The sequence below is a fragment of the Microtus oregoni genome, unplaced genomic scaffold (assembly GCF_018167655.1).
Source record: "Microtus oregoni isolate MIOR12 unplaced genomic scaffold, Mior012 000040F_ref0000088, whole genome shotgun sequence".
Classification (NCBI taxonomy): domain Eukaryota; kingdom Metazoa; phylum Chordata; class Mammalia; order Rodentia; family Cricetidae; genus Microtus; species Microtus oregoni.
The window spans coordinates 7,708,688-7,722,957 of NW_024543207.1; the positions used below are offsets into that span (position 1 = coordinate 7,708,688).

The window sequence follows — 14,270 nt, forward strand, 5'->3', positions numbered from 1 at the left end:
CCTATACAGTGAGTGTCTGCAGAGTGTAACCTCATAACTGTGAAACAAATTCATGGGGTGATCCCTGATGTCCTTGAATAGTTCTGTGAGTACTCTTTTCTGCTTGAGAACTGTAGTCATTGGATTGTGAAATTTCAGTGTAATGAATGAAAAATTAGAATCTAAAGTGTCAGGGACCATCTAGAGGCATTCAGCATCCAAAAGCACAGAGGTATGGTTAACATAATTGCTGCATGCAAGAACCAGAAGTCAGAATATTAGATCATTCACTGACGGACAACATTGACTGACTTATAATGTTTCTACAAAGAAAACACATATTCTTGCAAATTCAGCACAAAATTCCCTAAGTAGAGAGTAAGATAAGGGAATATAGCATCTCTTGAGAAACTAAAGTCTAAAGAGATCATAACGATAATCTAGGGCTTGAAAGATGCAGGCTTAAAGTTCCCAGCACACTCTCTATCAGCTTGCCTTTCTACTCTAAGACTCATAAAGGATTACCACCATATTAACCAAATGATTACTTCAAAGACAGCTGCTTTGTCATATGTCTTTTCTACACATGAGCAAATGCACACTGTCCATAGGATCTGACATGTAGATATTGATGCGCCAAACATGTTTTTCTTTATACTAATTCTAACAGACAACCAAAAATATTCCACTTAAAGATCTCAATACCAAAAACACACTGTCAGTGCATTTTCTTAGGATAATATCTAATGTTTCTTTTTTGTTTTGTTTTTAAATATTTTATTTATTATGTACACAGTGTTCTGCTTCCATGTATGCCTGAATGCCAGAAGAGGGCACCAGATCTTATTGTAGATGGTTGTGAGCTACGATGTGGTTGCTAGGAATTGAACTCAGGACCTCTGGAAGAACAGTCAGTGTTTTTTACCTCTGAGCCATCTCTCTAGCCCCCATATCTAATTTTAAGGCACTCTATTAAAATTTGATTTCCAAAGAAATTTAATCAACATTTTATATACACTAAATTAAATTGGCCTATTTTCATTTTGGATTACTTCTTAATATTAATACTCTAGGTCAACACTGGATTTTTCAGACTTATATAATTCCTAAAGTGACTTTGTAAAGTGACTTATTTTTTGAGGAGGGTGTAGATGGTACCTGGAACAAGAGTATGAAACAGAGAGTACAAAGAAATACGGACGAAATAGACGGTGGAAATGCTACAACTAAGTACCATTTTAGAGGCTATATAAAAATCTAATACACTAGAAGCTTCCTAAAATATATATACATATATGAATTTCATCTAAATGAAATCACCAAATGACAGTGAGACATAGTCCCAGTTGTACATCTATTGCCACTAAATGAAGATCACAATACTGAGAATGATTATAAACTTAAATTGTTGACAACAAGAGTCATGAGAACTCCCAAGCAATCCCTGCTATAGCCAAAACTATTTATGTCTCTCCACAAAGTGATCTTAAGGCACTGTTTATGAAGACAACACCTACATACATAATTGAACAGAGAGAAGGTAAACTGGTGCCTGCCTAGAGCTTTCATCCCTATGGACTAGTTATTTTCATGGCATTGTAAGGTACTTTGCACACTACCTAAAGGCAAAGGTAAACACCAAAGTAACTACAAGTTCTTTAGTCTATAATAGTGGCCTTCCCGCTGAAATAATGTAACAGTAAAGTGACTACTATCAACATTCTGCTATGCTCACAGATCAGTGCTGAATGCATCCATTATCAGAGAATATTCCTCCTGGAACAGGTGGGGAAAATACAGAGACCCACAGCCAAAAATATCTGCTAATTTGTGGTTTATACATTTCCAGTGTTTAGACATTTCTATCAGGATTGAAATGCTGATTCTTTGGGTGTTCATGCTTGCAGAGAAATTGCTCATAATTTTCTGACCCCTTTATGTAACATATATCTGCTGTTATAATGAACAAGGATAAGCTTCGCAAGTTAGGTTGTTTCAGTATGTGAATGATTTAACAGTGATTATTGCCCATCTCTATATACTTTTGCTGGTCATGGTCATATGTTTGTTGTGACCCGTGTCATATGAGAGATGATGTGTTTGTGAGTTTCTAAAGTCTTTTTATGCTGCAATTTAGTTTAGTTTAATCTGACACTGGAAGATCTGTGTATTTGTGTTTTCCTTGTAATTCTATGCTCTTGGATTTAATGAGTACAAATAAGCTGTATATTGATAGCAAGTAGAGTAAATTATATGCGTCATATATATATATATATATATATATATATATATATATATATAATCAGATATTTACACATTTGTGTGGTGACTAGTGAATATACTTAGTACTTGGTCATTTGAAATTTAGTAGAGAATTTTAGACCTGAGATAGAACATTGATAGAGAAGATGCACATTCCAATGTTTCATTGTAGAAGAGGTTATATTAAAATTTGAAATTAAATAAATTAGTAATAATTGAATTAGCAATTGAGAAGAGTATTAAAGGACAGATGACATAACTTCAATTGCTAAACATTATAAATAAGTTGTAAGGTAGATGGGATAATTTAAGAAAAGCCAGGTAGAAACAAGTCAAGCTAGAGCTCACCATTCATAAGGAAGAATAAGCCTTTTTTGAGACTTATTTGAGAGCTGGTTGGCAGGCCTTCCAAAGAATAAGAGCCAAAAAGCCAAAGAGTAAGAGCAAAAAAACATCAAACTACACTATTTCAACTGAACATTCTATCTGACATAAAATGACTCAAACAGTATTTGTACTGTCTTCAGAATATTATTATATCTCTAATGCAAGTTAATATGCCACACAAAAGTAGATGCAAGTATGGAAATGGAATATTCACTAATGGGGCTTAAAAGACACTAACAATTTTTAAGAAGAAGATGGGTATGAAAATTGTATTCCTAAAAATATTACTTTGATTAAAATTTAAAGGTGTAAGAAAAGAAAGGATGCTAACAAAATCTGTAATGCAATAGAGATGCATGGGGCCTAAGCAGCAGCAGATTTAAGACAAATTGTGAAAAGGAGACTGAACATTATTAGCCTTTCAGGTGAAGCCCATGATGTCTGACATTTGGGAAATAAGCTGGAATTGAAAAGAGCAAGAGGGAAAGAGAAAACTAAGCCGTGGTTGGGGACAAGTTGCTTTCCTTAGTAGCGTGCAAGGAATGAGTTTATGATAGACTCTGTCACACTTTAATTGCCTCTGTAACATTCAGAAGATGACAGACAGAAAATATCAACTGGGAAGTAGAAAATGGGGAAATTATAAAGCCATGACAGTACCTATGGAAAGAATATTTAAATTTTTTACATATATACATTGGCATTTCCATAAAAGAATTCAGAAGTTGTAATAGTATCACTTAGGTAGTCGTCAAAAGGAAGAAGAAAAATGAATCCAAGAAAGAGGCTTCAGGAAGGGAATTATGAATATAAATTTTAAGGTCGGAAGGAGTTGTCTTCAGAATTGCAGAAAACCCTTGACAGATGAATCTAGCTGAAAAATAATGGGAGATCTTAAAGTGCACAGAAGCTGGTAAAGTTGATTAGCTATACTCACTACTTTTCCTAGAGTTTTGCAATAAAAAGGGGTTGGATTAAAGTAAATTCCTCAACTGGGAAATTATTTGTACAATCGTTTTGGGAAAAGCCTGTACAGGTTTATAGGGTAGCGAGTGGAGAGCAATAATTATAGATTCTGTAGGAACTGATTTAACAATCTGTATTTCCTTTAGTAAGTTTTTGGTCATGTTGCTAAAATAATTTTAAAGTGAGCACAGAATGAATCTCATGGGCCATTTCACTAGAAGTTAAGAAGGGAGTAAAAGGTGGTTAGTTATCAATCTTGGCAGCTGCTGAGAAGTGTGATATTGGTAAAAGGAATAAAGATATAAGAAGATATATGTATCTTTTGAGCTAAAGGTCAGAGTTAAGAGTTCAGCAATAGAAGTTGGCAAGAATCCTGCAAAGTCATCAGAGAGTTTTTTTGGAGAGAATGAGAATGTCCAGTATGCATGCTTAGGGGTTGGGTTAATTTGTGAAGTGGTATAAAGTGGAAACACATAAAGTTATCATTTCAGAAAGAAAAGATGTTAGCAGTGATTTGTAGTTAAGTGCATAGAGTGGAGTGCTTCTGGGGGATTAAAATGTATTGTCTCATTAAAGTAAAAATGATTACCTCAACCATTTTAACATGGCTCTAAGTCTTTCAACTGTGCTTAGAACTGATCCTCTGGCAAGGCATTGGGCAGACACAGATGGAGAAATTCTTAAGAGATGGGACAATAGCTTATGAAATCTTGGACAATGTAAAATGTGAGTCTCTACTCAGGTCTTGAGGTAGAACTCTAATTTAATAATTTTGGCCAAGGAAAGTAGGTTTCCATTAATAGGACTCAACAACATCATGATACCTCCTCACTTTCACGTAATTCTTGCTAGCATGAAAACATTAAGTGTGGCCCAAAGGTGGTTATAAGAGAGGTATTCATTCACATTGGTTAGACTGCTTTTAGGTTGTTATTGCTTATCTAGCTTAGCTACACCCAAAGTGCCAAGAATTGAACAAAGAATTTTGTCTGTGCTGTGGTAGTGAAGTTGAGGACAAAAATCTATCTAAAATAAGGCACAAATACAAGAAATGAAGCAACTCAAATAATGTGAGAGTAAGAACTTGTGAAATGAAAATAGTCTGTGTGAGATGTGCTTACTTGTGCATTGAAGATAGCTCCAACTCCAGAGCTTCCATTGACGGCACAGAGAAAAATCTGAATTTCGGAAAGAACACAGATGGAATGTGGAAAAATTTGACTTATGATGTGTGCTCAGTAGAAATTACAGTGTCTGAAGTAATAAATAGTTCTAAAAGATAAGCTTGAATACACCAGAGTAATAGTAGAAAGCCTACACACCTGAGTTATATTAAAAAGAAAAACAGTTCAATTTTGCATGAATAATTGATGATCTGAATTAATTCACCATCAGTGAGAAGATGGACACTATGTATTCAGGCAGAACTTTAGGTTATTAATATATAACCTAAGTTTCACCACCACTTAGATAATGGGCTAAAGGATTTATACCTATAATCATTATGTGATAATTATATATATACATTTATATATATCTTATGTAATATTATAACACATATTTTTTTTTGTCATGGTCAATCAGCAGAAGACGTCAGAGGGACCTAGAATTAAGGGTGATGATAGAAAAAGACACAAGACTCTGGGTTCATTTCAGGAATGAATAACTTTTTCTTCTTTTGTACTGTTTTTCAAATACTGTTTATCTAGCTTCTAGAGATAGCATTGCAAGCAGAGCTTAAATAAATAGTATCTTTTAGCACCCTATCAAGGTCTTCCTTTCAGCACTTTCTGGCCTTTGCATTTTTTATTGTCCTTGAGAGCATTCCTTGAAGGCTTTCTCCTGTGCCTGCAGTTTTCTTTGGTCGTGGGGTCGTACCTGGGTCAGAGCTTGAACTTGAAGAAGCAAGTGATGGTCATTTGTATCCCAACAACTTTCACATGGTCCTCTCTCCCAGACAGCTCACTGTTGAACTTTAGTGTATAAGATAATTGCTATCAGGGATAATTTCAGGGCTCTTAATATTCTCATCAATGTTTTAGTCTCCTTGCTGTAGCTGTAACACACTGTAATTAAAAGCAGTTTGGGGTAAGAAGAAAAAAACAAACAGCTGTGTAGAAAACTGAGCAGGAACTCAAGCAAAGGATTGGAGTGGGAACTGACAGGAACTGCTTCTTGCTTCCTTACAGGTTCATGTTTAGCAACCTTTCTTATTTGCCTAGGACCACCAGCCTAAAGAATAAAGCTTCACACAGTGAACTGGGGACTTCCTACATCAACTAACACTGAACACAGCCCCCATGCACCCCCACTAGCCAACCTAATTTGGTCAGTATTCTAATCTAAACTGTCCTTCTTGTGTTACTTTGGATTCTTAAGTTGGCAATTAAGCACACTATTACCTCTTGTCAACTTTATACATAAACCTATCAATTAAGCCATAAGAACTCATCTGCTGTATATGGTTGTGCCATAATATAAATCCTTGAAATTTCTACAGTCTTTGAAAACACCAACACAGGTAGACAGAAAAAAGTTCTGGATTGGTAATGCAGAGTAGGAATACAATCAGCAGCTAATATGTACCTCATATCAAGCAAAATAAAGTTATTGGAATGAATTCTGATTTTTTGCCTAGAAAATAATAAATGATAGAATGGGAGTGTTAGATTTAGTTTTAAGATTATGCCATATCGTAAGATCATACACATATCAGCCAATTCATGATACTCTATTACTGTGTTTCAGCTTTTATATTTTAGTGTATCACTTACAATTCTTTAAGATATTGAAATTATAATTTTATGCAGCTTTGTGGTTGTATGATTTTGAGAATATAGATTATTGTTACTTTATAAATATTCCTGAAACATGGTAAAATTACACTGAGAAATGTCTTTGGATTTTTATAGCCAAAAATGGAACCAACAAACAAAAAGGATTTGGGTTGCATTTCTAAGTAAATCCATCATTGAAGGAAATCAAAGTATAAACCAAAGCAAGAATTTAGAAAGGGAAATATGGAGGAATGCTGCTTATTGGCTCATGCTTATTCTACCTTTTTATACAACCCAGGGTCACCTGCTGAATGATAGTACCAACCATTTTGGGCAGAGTCAAGACAATTTCCAGCAGAAATGCCATCTTATCTGGGCAATCCCTCAACTGAGAGCTCCCTCATACACACACTTTTTAAAAGTGTATTTAATTATTTTTCAGCCCAGTCATGGTCTCTCCTCCCTCCTTTCCTTCAGTATCTGCCCTGCAACACTATCTTTTCCATCCCCCAATCGAGTCATCATCTCTTTGCATTCAGGAAAGTCTTCCATGGATATCAACAAAACATGGCATATCAAGTTTCACTAAGGCTAAAAACTTCCTTGGGTACTGGGCAGGACAAGGTGACCCAGTATGAAGAGCAGGGTTACAAAAGCCAGTAACAGAATCAGAGCGAGTCTCTGATCCCACTGCTAGGAATCCCACAAGAGAATGGAGCTGCACATCTCTTAGGAATTTGCAGTGTCTGGATGACTTTAGGATATGTTTTACTGAAAGTTAAAGTTAATAGGACAATAATGGACTTAAATAAATATCAGTGTATGTGTTGCTTATAAATAATAGACAATATTGGTCTTCCAACATTAACTACTCGATAACTTCTTTTCAGTGTTTATAGTTATGTGGTGTACTTAGACATCATAGAAATAACTCTACTACTGGAAAAGAAACTCACTGTGGTTGTGTCAAGCTCTCTCTTGCTTAGGGTTTAACAATACATGTACCCTTCAAATAATCTGGATATACCATTTTTATCCTATTTATTTATTTATCCCATGATTATATGCTAAGATTATATATGGGTTCACTTGGTGTTGAGGATTGAACCATAATTCTATGCATGCAAGGCAAACATCTAACTTACTGACATACATGCTCAGACCTAAATGTATTTCTTTATATAGCTAAAGTTTTCCTGGACTGTAGACACAACTGATCATTGGCGTATTAGCAAATGGAATCTTTCTTTTTTATTTATTTATTTATTAAAGATTTCTGTCTCTTCCCCGCCACTGCCTCCCATTTCCCTCCCCCTCCCCAATCAAGTCTCCCTCCCTCCCTTGTCAGCCCAAAGAGCAATCAGGGTTCCCTGCCCTGTGGGAAGTTCAAATGGCCAAAAGACACTTAAGGTCATGCTCAACTTCCTTAGCATCAGGGAAATGCAAATCAAAACAACTTTAAGATACCATCTTGCACCTGTCAGAATGGCTAAAATAAAAAACACCAATGATAGCCTTTGCTGAAGAGGTTGTGGAGAAAGGAGTACACTCATCCATTGCTGGTGGGAATGCAAACTTGTGCAACCACTTTGGAAAGCAGTGTGGCGGTTTCTCAGGAAATTCGGGATCAACCTACCCCTGGACCCAGAATCTTTCTTACAGTATAATGACAATGGAGTCATTATGACAGACTATATTGTTCACACAACTGAAGATATTTAGTATAATTCTTTTAAGTTTACTTAGGTAATCAATAGTGATATTGGAAGAGAGTCTATGTCTCAGAGATTATCATTCTAATAGTTAACATTTACATTTACTCATGAAGGTTTCTATCAGTTTACTGTTGTATAGAGCATCAGCATCCTTAATTTTTCTGGTGGTTGATTGAAGGTAGACATTACAGATCTAGTTTATACATTTTGTTCAATCCTAACAAAAACTATAGCCTCACAATATGGTTCTCTTATTTATATTTTAGTCATTGCATTAAAATTAAACTTTAATTTTTGTATACTGAACATTAGATTTACTATACGACTAAATGGACATGTTTATATGATCTTAGATGAAAGGCTGAGAAGTAATAAATGCCTGTGGTTAAAAATGCAGCTAATATATTTCTAAAATAAATATCATTCAATAACAATGTGATAAAATATTAATCTCCATAAGGAATATTTTCTTTCCTCATTTAATTGATCAATAGGTATCAAACATAGCTAAAATTCAAATCTCAAACAGAGAATATATTTATTTATTAATGATCTTATATTTTTATTCTTTCATTATTTGACAGTTGGTAGAAAATGTTATTGATTAGTCATTAAGAAAAAAATATATTTTGTGAAGTTGATGAATACTATGGTGGCCATATTTTCTTCACTTTTATTACTTTAAAAGATAAAGACAGTTATTTGATTTTATTTGGGAAACTAACTTTTATAAATTAATATATAAAATTAACATATATTATTAATCATCATAACAATCACAGTAAATTATTTTCATCACTTATCAACAAATTGAGTATGGATTATGGAGAAATATGTTCATTGTGTTGTTAGTCAATAAAGAATAATTCAACTTCTAAAAACATGGGAAATCATTTTATTATTATGGTAATTAATAATGATTTGCATATAAACTGAAAATTTACCATTAGATTTACTAGAGGTGTGAATTCATAAAAAATTCACCATCAACAGCATTATAGTATATTACATATTTTGATTAATATATGCTAAATATATATAATTTCTTTTGTGTGTGACCAATGATTCACACAAAAGAGAGGCCAAAACCAAGAGGTGTGTGTTCTCCCACAATTCTTCAAGTCAAAAGTCTGGAAGGTAAACCCGGGGACGTAAATCTGTGTTACAGGGTTTGCCTTCGCAATCCTCCGCACCATCAAAACAAACACACACAAAAGAAAACAAATAAACAAATGTGCCTTTAATATCTGAAAAGCAGAGTTTGGAGGCTCATGGCACAAATCTCAGAATGAATTGAACTAGACTTGCAACCACCATCCTGTGCTTGCTACAACTATAGAGATTTCTTAAATTAATTGATTGAACAGCCTTTTGGAAATCTAAAATCAGTGCCTTTTGGAAATCTAAAATCAGTGTCACTCAGTAGAAATCATGAGTTTCCTTATTGTGTTACAATCCCTTCCAAAGAACTAGGGAAGAATACATTCCTTGATTCTTCTAGAGCTTGCTGCATGCATTATTCGAGACCAAATCATGCATTCACTAAAGCTAACACCTAATTTCTCTCTACTTAACCATTGACCTCTCCTTTATATTAAATAACAACTGCTTTTCATTTTTAAGTATATTTGTTATTCTATTTTTGGGTTTACAGAGAACTATAACTAAATCAAAATTCCTACATTAATCTCATCCGCAAAGATTTTTCTCCTCAAGTAAGTAAAAATTTACACAACATAAGTATTAGACAAGATTGTCTTTGAGACACTGTTGAGAGCAGTGAGACCCCAGATACTGAATTTCTTGTAATCCCCTGATCTGAGTGCCTACAGCTGCTCTGAGCAGGAGACCTTCAGGAGTTTCTGATGGCAGGAGAGTGGTTTCTGGTGGGTTTGGCTGGGGCGTGGCTACCTCTATATAATCTGCTCCTGAACACAATAAAGGGGGCATTCTTGGGGAATTCAAGGATGACCCTTGTTGCGGTGCTTCAGTCTGTGTGTGTCTGTGTATTTTAACCTCCAGTCCCCTTGACCAAAGCTCGTGAACTGGGTGCCAGCACACAGAGCACAGACACGGGGGCGGGGTGCGCAGCAAGATACTTCTTCCTACTTCAGCTCTTTATAAAGGTCCTTTCCTATCAACTATAAAGCACTATTACAATAAGCAAAGTTCTTATATGCCAACCTCACTATAAAATAGTGTGTGCTAGTAAAAAAAAATTTAAAATAAAACCCTCATTAAAAGCAACCAAGGATGTTTTGAGAAGTGACCTTCTTTACAGAAGAGACAGAAGATACTGTGATTCAACATTAATATTATTTAATATTAATTTTACTGTGAGATTAATGTGGGATATGTCATTACACTAGAAGTTAAATGTTCAATGTAAAAAACAGTATGGTATTACAGGAGGAAATGTATATGAAAGAGTTCACAAAGGCCAAAGATGAAATCATATGAACTACAAACTAAACAATACAGCATTAGATTATAGGACAGAATACTAGAGAGATAACTGAGTTCTGACTGTTGCACATAAATCATTAAATAACTATATGAATAGACGAATGGTAAGTGATGAATAAAAGAACACAAATAGGGAAATATTTCCTATAAAAATTATAAGCTTTTAGCACAGTATTTCTCCCTCAGTCATGCAGAACTCAACATCTTGAATTTGGATTTGTTTTTGAACTCAAAACAGCATATTTTCTTTAACTCCAGATAAAGGAAGAACCTAAGTAACTTCACAGAAAAGAACTGTGTATTTTTTTTTCTTTGTGAGCCCAATCTTTAAGGCAGAGCCATCTCTGCATTAAAAAAAACTGTGTAATAAACCACAATTAATGATTAATATCCAAAGAAAGTATAAGTTATGTGGACAAGTTTCCTTGTCATGAAGAAGTGAAAATGATTCTTCACTTCTAGGTCCTGCCCTTCAACTCCTATTCCCTGTGTAACCATGAGAAACACAAGTGATAGATTTCAGGTGAGCCCCATCTTCTGTACAGTGTAACATGAACATTGCTTTTCAAAATTTCCATAATCAATCATTAAAAGCAAAGAATATATATATATATATATATATATATATATATATATATATCACTCACAAAAGGAAGCTGAGGATACTCAATGACTAAAGATAATATATCTAAGTATAAAAAATTGAAATTAAGATAAGCATGAAACAATGATTCAATATTTGTTACTAAAGGTACATTTGTTGCAATCAGAAGCTGTGACCATTCTACACCTATAACATGTTAATAAAATAGTAAATTCTGATATTCACAAGATATTACATTGTTTCCCGGGTCCCTGTGAACTTTCTTTCTTGTACTGGCAAGTTTTACTAGAAGAAAATGTATAATGCATATATATTTGAAGGTAAAGGACATTCAAATTTTGTATGTGCTTCTCTTCTAGCTCAGTTACCCGATTGGTCTATTTTCTGTGGATTGTAATGAAGTTGGAACTCAAAAGAAGCCTGGAGTATTAAAAGGATGATAGCCATTTTAAAGGTATGTGAAAGATTTTTATCAAAAATATGTGCCTTGCAGCTCAAAACAAATGCTTCAAAGAACAAATTCCATATAAAACTTTAAAATATTTATTTTGTCCTAAATTGGAATATTACGGTTTTTGTATATTTATAAAAGGTTATTCTTGATTATAAAATCATGAAGCATATGCAATCATTTCTCTTTCCAAGGACTTTATTGTATTTATTTATTGAGCTTTCCTCAGACATTTTAAATTTAAACCTGGTGGTTTTTTTTTTCCTAATAAAAACCAAAACAAAAGCCAAAGAAACAATGGATGTCCTTTTTCTACCCCCTGCTTTTTGATACTGTTTCTACCCTTTCATAGTTGGGCTCAGTCACATGTTCATGTGTCTCACTTTGATAGCAAATATTGGAAGTAGTTTTTATACAAAGAGACAGGAAGTAATGCACTTCCTTATATTTATTATTTTTATTATGGCGCAGCCAGGTTCAATTGCTGGTTTTGCTGACAACTCCAAGCTGCTTTTCCTGGTGGATGACAGGGATCTGCACCCTGATATTTAGACTCTCAATTAACCTTCATGGACAGAGCAATTAAACTGCTTCTGTGAAACTTTCTATCTGGTAATGGTAGACACTATTCTTAGCATGTAGTCAAAACAGCCTTGGTATTCTCTGTTCCTGATCAGTGATCAATTAAGAGTTACCATTACGGTAGAATCTCAGAAAGAAAAGGTTAAAGGGGTTAGGCAGGCAAGTCATTAAACTCATAGGCTTTTAGGGTTCTTGCTATGGTATTTGTAAAAATTCTCCATGCATGTCTATACTTGATAAGTATAAAACTGATGACTTTATTTTTAGTGATTAATTTGTGAGATTAAACATATTCAAATCATGGTCAACTTCAATCTAGTTCTATAATATTATCAAGTAGTTCCTACTGTCAATTGAGTAAGAATTCTGCAGTATTCTGATAAAATTTCCAAATGAAGTTTTAAATGAACTGGACTGTTTTGTGTTTCTCTATCCCCTTTAGTCATCTATTTTTGTATCGATAATCATACAAATATTTAAAATTTTTATTTAGGAAGTAGCTTATCTTGACATTGAAAATTTGACTTATTGAAAAGTCATTGTCAAGTTTCCCCTCTTAAAAATTCATGAATACTTCTACCTAGATATTTTATATGATGTAAAATAAATGTAATGCTAAACCTTCTAAACTAACTAGTAATATTTACTTGTAGTGATGGAGATCACTCCTAAGATCTCAAAGAACTAGGCAAGTGATTTATAACTGAACAGTATGCACAGACTCAATTAAAAATATGAATGTGTCTTTTTCTCCCCAATTAAAGAAGAGAAATGTGATCTTCTCAGGGGTCCTGTGTTTCATTTGTGTTTAAAATGAATTTGTAACAATGACTAAAAACAAGTTGAGCCCAACATGATAAAAGACAAACATACAGATATCAAGATATTCAATACTCATTAATGAGAATGCATTTCACAAAGTTTAAGATATTCAAAGAGAATATTTTGACAATGTTTTCTTCTTAATATTTTCAAAACATTCACCTATGGAAGCAGTACTGATAGTAACCTACTTAAAATCAAATAGTGAAATAATTTATAACAATAATAAAGTTATAAGTATATAGATAGTCTTTATTAATATGAATGTTGTATATTATTTTAGTTTCAAATAGCAAATGTTCTGAAGCCCATTGAAGTGCTATTATTTCTTATAATTTTTGCTGAGGAGCAGGAGGAATGTTAACTTCTGTAATGTGTTACAAAACTCACTAAATAATTGTATCTAGGAGTTCTTGGCTATGTATATTGTCATCTTTTAGGCAAACATATTTATTATAGATCATAATAAAAATGGGAAATAGGAAAATTTTGCCTAGTAAACTTTAAACCATTTAGATATTTGTCATATTAAATGGATATTAAGTTTGAGAAAATTTGGCAGATATATCTGGATGGTGGGGAGCGGGGAAGGAGTTAGGCTTGGATTCTCTATTATGCAGAAGACAGTATTTTGTTGTTGCTGTTCTTTTTTTAAATGTAGAAAGAAATGCCTGAATGGGATTGTAGATATGGGGAAGTGGGGGAAACAGGTTTCTAAGATAATTGTTTGGCAGTATGGTTATTCCATATAGGTTTCTGACATTTTAGAGATCCATATTAATTTTGTTTCTGTTCATCACCCACACATTTTAAAGGAAATTGCTTGTACTTGTTTGGCAGTTAAGATGTTTATTTTTCTGAAGGCATATTTATATTGATGATACTTTAACTAAATAAAATTATTTGAGATTGAAGTGTATTTTTGTATTTTAATGATGAGGAAGAGAACGTTAGGAGAAAGTAATATTTTCAAAATGAACTTTTGACAGTAAGAGAAATAACCAGATATGGGAACTATCATTAGAAAAAGAAAAAAATAAGTCTTCAAAGGATTGGTTTGACTGGCTGGTCCTGATCCTCAAGAAACACCAGCTCTGGGCTCTTGGTGAGGTGAAACACACAAGCTGATGGACCCAGAGCAAGCAGCAGGCCTGCTCAGCTGGAGTTGAAAGGACATTTCTGCTTTCAGTGCCTACAGAACCCTGCAGACCTGACAACTGGGGCTCACAAAATAATTCACAGTACCTTAATTTTCAATG

The 14,270-nt window shown here is 33.8% G+C and overlaps 1 protein-coding gene across 4 annotated transcripts in view; it reads left to right on the forward strand.

Moving 5' to 3' along the window:
- The window catches only part of Cdh12 (cadherin 12), an 820,788-nt gene that overhangs the window by 266,837 nt on the left and 539,681 nt on the right, over nt 1–14,270 (forward strand). For all 4 annotated transcript variants that reach the window (XR_005972342.1, XM_041632151.1, XM_041632149.1 and 1 more), the window contains exon 2: nt 11,516–11,610. The gene's annotated coding sequence lies outside the window, so the exon portion shown is untranslated. The remainder of the gene's footprint in view (nt 1–11,515; nt 11,611–14,270) is intronic.